The sequence below is a fragment of the Calypte anna genome, chromosome 7 (assembly GCF_003957555.1).
Source record: "Calypte anna isolate BGI_N300 chromosome 7, bCalAnn1_v1.p, whole genome shotgun sequence".
Classification (NCBI taxonomy): Eukaryota; Metazoa; Chordata; class Aves; order Apodiformes; family Trochilidae; genus Calypte; species Calypte anna.
Genome location: NC_044253.1, coordinates 9,326,067 through 9,332,562, shown reverse-complemented (window position 1 = coordinate 9,332,562; position 6,496 = coordinate 9,326,067).

Genomic DNA, 6,496 nt, shown 5'->3' with positions numbered 1-6,496 from the left:
CATGAGAAAAGCAGAGCTCAGGGACACTGTCTCACCCTGCCACCTGGAATGTCACAGCAAGAGAATGGCACTTTCCCCTGAAATCCAGGAGTGGCACTTAGTGTTTGCAAACCTAGACTGGCTGGCAGGGTGGTCTGTGTATATAACTCCTCCTCAGGCCTTTCAGAGCTATATTTAAGACAGGAAGCTACTTTCTCGGGGCCCAATGGTACCGTTTGGGTTGAGAAAATGGGTTAAAAGTACAACTGAAGCATCAGGCAGGTTTGCTGCCTCTGCACTCCAGACTGACACATGGCCTGGAGGTGCCGGAACCATCGAGCTCAGAAAGGTGCTGAGAGGCTGGAAAGGTGTGAAAGGTGTGTGTGTGTGTTTGGAATTGATAACAAGTGGTTAATTATTATGGGTAAATATTGTCAGTGACTGGGGGCCCAGAAATTAATTTGGTGCAGTTGTGAAATAGAGAGCACTTCAAGGGGAATGAGCTGGGGCTGCAAAAATGGGTGTGGGGGGAGCTGTGATGGTTCTGTAAAGCCAGTGTTGCACAAATAGCATCTTAGTTGGATGAAGAAGTAGTATCTTGAGTCATTCCTTGGCTCTGCTGAGAAGTACTGGAAGTACTTGGGGTGGTTCTGAATCGTAATGGTTCCAGGGACAGAGCTGGCTGGATCCTCGGAGCTGCGGGTCGGGAGTAGGCAGGTTGGGGAGCAGATTGTGGTCAGGTTACAGGCAGGGCACAGTGCTGCCATTGCATTACTGCCGTGCTGCACTGGTGCTCTGGAGGATGCTCGGGCTGGACGTGTCCATACAGGGCTTCGGAGTACCCCAGATTCAGCTTCTGGCTGTGTCCTGTACCCCACGGGAGTCTGGCAGCATCCCCCAGGGAAGTTGGTTGGAAAGTACAAATACCGTGGCTCTACCAGAAAACGGCTTCCTGCTTCTAATCAGCTCCCGGCAGGTTCTCTCTTTCACAACTGCCTGTTGTTTTGGTTTGTTTTTCTTAATTTATTTTTTTCGGAGAAAAACGTAATTTATCAGCCCTTCCCTGGAGGAGACCTGGTCGAGAGATGCTCCGGCTCTGGCTCTGCCGGGACTCGTCCCTGCCTGTCATGCAGGCGCCATCTAGTAGGAAAAGGAGAAAAAGAAAAAAAAAAAATTTTTTTTAAACGAAGTGGATGTAGAACTTCAATTTCTTCCCGGGAAAACAGTTTCATCCAACACAAAGCTGCTCCGGGGCACAGCTCCACTGCTGAGCCCGTGGTTTGGGAACCTGCAGCAAAATTCACTGAATGGGAAATGATGAAGGTATGGAGGTGCTCCTACTGGAGCGTGGCTTGTCCAGGAAGGGTCCTGATTTATTTGATCTAAAGGATCATTTTCAGGCAGCTCCTCAATAACATTGTCTGGGCTGGATTCAATTAATCAGCTGTGGGGGTTAATTGCAATATCCTGGTTTGGGCTGCCACTTTCAGCTCCACTGGGTGGCAGATGCTCCTGTTTCCAGCACCGAGGTCATCCCATCAGCTGGAGGCTTTACTTGCAGTGAAAAACTTCACTCTGCCATCCATGCATGTGTAATTTTCCTTTGTGAAGTGATTAGTTTTGGTTATCTCATATGATTTAATCACAAGTCCTGTACTTATGTCATCATCTCTTAACAGTCCCATGGATTTTCAGTGTGAGTTCCCAGCCACAGGGAACTCTCTTTGCCAGAGAAAACCTCCTAGAAACACCCCCTTCCAGAGTGAAATAAAAGGAACCCGTATCATTAGTTTGTTTCAGAAAAAATAAACCAAAAAGTAATTATTTTATACCAATCCTATGATTTTCACACGTCTTGGGTAACCCTTTCCAGTGTGGGGAGGTGATAAAGCTGAGTGTCTGTTATCTGCCTCTCTAGAATTTCTGCTGGCAGGAGGTCTGTCCTCTACCATGGATACACAGACACATTTCCCTGTGCAGCAACTCCCTATCATATCTGTGTTACATGGCAAATCCTGCTCATGTTATGTCTTCTTCTGGCTTTTCAACTTCATTTCCTGAACTATTGAGAAGTGGAGGCCAGGGATGCTTCAGCACGAGGGACATCACCCAAGTCCTAGGGTCCAATGGCATCACCCTGCCAGAGACTGCAGTAGCATCGTTACACTTTGCCCAGAGCAGAACCTTAATTCCTCTCTGCTTTCACAGATAAAAGCCTGAATTAATTAAAGAAGAAAATAGAAACCACTTTGATTTCCAGAACACCAGAAACTCCTAATTATCACAGCTCCCACAAGCTCTGCTATAATTAAGGGACTATCACTATTTCCACTGCAGACCCAGTTTTTTGCAGGGATTTACAAACCAACACCAAAATATTTTGCTTTCAGTGAAGTACAGTGACTCAGGACATGGATTCTGGCTCCAGGTGCATCTCTGTAAATCAACCACAACACCACTGAAACAACATCTAATTCCCCCGAGGATTTCTTATTAGAAATCTGCAGTCCCCAATGGCAGCGTGCTACAGACAGCGTCTGCTCTCCAATTATACAAAATAATAAAATTGGGGGCCTTTTTTCTTTGCCTTCTGGTATTTCCATCTCTGAAATACACTTGAGGGTTGCTCCTAGCTTTTTATCATAACCAGAGAGACTGAGCATTTATTAGTATTTAAAAACATGGTGGAAACTCAATTTCTCACCTGATCACTGGTCCTCTGGCTCCTGTAACCTTTCCAGAAGCACTGAAAGCATCATGATGACACCAAAAGTGAAATAGCCAGCCTCTGCTGTGGTATAAAAGACACAAAACAGCCCAAATGCAATAACTGAGGAAACCCCACAGGAGCATCTCCTCTGCAAATGCCAGGTCTGGTGGTCACTGGGCAGGGCAGAGTGCTCCCAGCTGCCTTTTACCCTTGGAGAAGTGGCTGGATAAAAAGATGTTGCTGACAATATACGTTACCTCTGTGTATGTTGAAGTTTATTCTTTGGCTGCTGCACCTCTCCTGCCTTAATCTCTTTCTAAGTGATGTCAGAACTCTGCCCACTGCCAGCTCTTTTCTTCATAGGTGGTAGCTTTACCACTTCCAAGGGAAGAACCTCCCAGAACTGTTTTGTCACTCTGCTCCCTGGGTGCTTCACAGCTGTGGATAAAATTGTCCTGGAAGTTCTCCTATCTACTGACAGCTCCTTCCTCTCTCTGTTGAACAGGCCCCAGTTTTCCTCTGGTCCCCCCATCCTGACCAAGGGTAGGGTCTGGCTGCAGCAGTTGCTGCATGGCTCACAGGAGGTATGAGTTTGGACTCGAGGTAGGGCTCTGCTTGTGTTTGGGTTCTGGGTGCCCTGGGGAAGGTTCTGTGAAAGGGTTTCTTAAGAAAAAAACATCTGATGTGTAGCTTGGAGCTACCCCGTGGCTTCATTGCAGGCATTGCAATACTTTGAGTATTGGACACCTGGAACCAGGGGTCTGGCTTGGCTTAGACTCCCCCATGTGCTTGTAACCTGTGTTTAACACCACGCTTTGCATGGAACACTTCCTTTTATCCCCCTGGAAAAATTAAAGAAATCAAGGTTGTGTTTTGAAGGGACACAACAAAAAGCAGAGGGATGCTCCTTTTCCTCTGCCCCAGTGCTGGCTGATGAAGGGGCAAAACTTGCCCAGCTTCACGCCACAGCTCTGAAGTCCCTCCCTGCCTACTCCTGCTTCCCAATGTCAAGCAGAAGCAGACAGATAAGATATTTCCCCCTCTCAGCAGCCCCATTTTAGTTGTTTTTGCTTGTGTATGGGCAACACAGATGTGCTTCAGGATTGGAGTGAACCATGGCTCTGCTCCCACGTGGCACCTGGTTGTCTTTGCTGGAAGATGGGTTTATTAAGCAAATCATCATCAGCTTGAGAAAAAAAAATTTGAAAAGAACAAACGCAAAATTTGTCTGTATTAGGCGTGCAGGGAAGCATAGGAAGTTAAGAAGATCACAGACAATTGAATTTAATTGAAAAATAAGATCAAATATAATGAGAATTGAATATGAAGAGCGAAGTTGAACTAAAGAAAGAAGCTGACTGCCTGAAGAAAGAAGTTAGAGGATGAAAATTATTTTATATTGCATCTGGGTTCCAGCTTTGTGTTTATCAGGGTGGCATAGAACACCCTCCCCAACCACCACCACCCCAACATGGTTTTATGCTTGAATTTTTGGTGTTTTTTTTTGAGATGGTCACATCCACAGGGAAATGGGCCTCTCACCTGATCTCATGGGCTTAGGGGGGATTTGCACTATGTAGGGTGAATCTTGATCCAAAGCTTACAGCTTCCCAGCAGCATCTCAGGTGGCGAGGTCTGCAGCTCCCCCCTTACAGGAAGGGGGGAAAAACCCAAACCCCAGGGGCAAACCAGGAGGTCAGTGACAAGTGTGCCCTTGCCTTCAGAACAACAGTGAGTGGGAACTTTTCCAGACATTCAAAAGCCCAGGCCTCCTGGGGGAGACCATAGGGCAGAGAGTGCTGAGGGCTCATGCACTGTGGTCATGGTCAGGCTCTGATCCTGCACTGGCTTTTGACAGCAAAATGGGTAAGAAACTAGTTTTAGGGAAAATGAATAGTCTGTGTTCACAGCACAAATGGGAAAATAATGTGCAGGCAAGTTGCATGCATGGGGAAAAAATAAGAGCTTAAAGTATTTTTTAGAGTTAGAGGCATCTGTGATCCATGGGAATTTTCCTGATGGCAGCTAAATGGTTTGGTGCATCCCCTTCCATCTTCCACTTGGCTGCTGCACCCTCTGCTGCAGCACATCCAGCCCCTGGCATCCTCTGCCCCACCAAAGAGTCCCACTGGCTTGGGACCAGCCCAGCTTTCCCAGTGCTGTGGCTGAGCCAGTAAAGGTTCCTTCCAATTCCCCCAGCAGCACTCCTGGCCAGGGAAATGCTGCTGGGCTTGGCTGCATCCCACCCAGCTCCAGTGAGGGGGTTTTTGGAGTCTGTGTGATGGGAATGGGGAGGAGAAGAAATAGGGGGGGTGGGAGGGTGTGTGTGAGGAAAGGGGGATGAGTTTGCTGACAGGGATGTATTTTCTCCATCCCTCTATGTGGCAACATGAGCACAGTAGTGCACCTCTTGTCAGCTGGTCCAGGAACACGTCCCCAAGTGAGGTGACAACCTGCCCTGCACAGTAGAGATTATCATCTGCCCCAATGTTGCATGAGAATCTTATTTCTGAGCACAACCCAGCAGTGGTTTCATTAAGGAGGGGCTCTGGCTCCTTGTGCTCAATATTTAATTTCACACAAGCGTGTGTGTTGGGTTTGGGGTGTTGATTAACCATGACTCTGAGATAGAGGGAAATTACTAATATGAGCAAGTGAAGTCAGTATTTCATGGCAAAGAGTAATTGAGCTAACAGTTGACATATGGAGTTGTGTGGGCAAACTAATTAAATTTTACATCTTCCCAAGCATTTGTGAGTTTTATAAGCATTTGATTTATATATTAATTAAGCCTCGGAGTGAAATAAAGAGGACATAACTATTTATACTGCAAATGTGTCCATCAAGAGGAAGGGCATTAATGTATTTTAAAGCAGATGCCAAGGTACCTCTGTGAGTGCCTGGCTCAGTCTGACAGTGGCAGGGCAGATCTGGACCATCACACAGCCCATGAAGCTGGTTCTGCACAGGCTGGCAGAGCACCCAGCCCTGGGCATGCTGCTGGGGACATCCCTTCATCCCCTCTGGGGCTGTTCCTGCTGACTCTCCAAATGACCCATTACTGTCCTGTGTGGTTTATTCCCAGTGGTTATGATGCCTATAAAACCCTCTGATTCCACAATACTAAAAAAAATAGAGAAATGTTTCTCTTCTGCTCTGCAGTGGTGCCTCCCAGCAGCACAGGCCATGGGGCTGTGCCATGGCACTTGCATCTGTTTCTGTAGCCTGGCCCTAGCATCCTGATGATGCTAAAAAAATGGATCTACCCTTTGTATTTCACTGTTATTGATGGGCTATTTTTGCTTCTTTGGAATGTAAAAACAGGAGCTGTTTATGTCAGCATTGACATGGGATTCAGAAGACAGCATATTTTGGTAGGAAAGTGGAATTACAGCTAGGACAGTGATATTAAGAGTCCCTTAAATTTAGTAAACTATTCATAACAGGTGCACAGCTGATATTCATATCTATCAATACTGTAAAATATATGATAGCTATATTTTAAGAGTCATTCTGTGTGCCACCTGGCCATCCCACCTACCCTCTGGGGACTCCATCAATCTTGTGGTGGCAAATGATTCCTGTTTGCAGTGTCAGTGATTAATGTCTTGACCCATTGGGGAGGAAGGATTACAACAGCTTAGTGTTTGTATGCAGTATAAGTTAGAGGTTGCAGGAGCAGGAGCTACCAGGACCAGGCTGGAATTAAACTGGGAGGGAAAAAGGGGGGGGCTGGTGCTCAGCATCAACTGGTTTTAAGACTCAGTGCTGAGCATCTTTCCCAGCTTGGAGGAGGTGAGATGTATA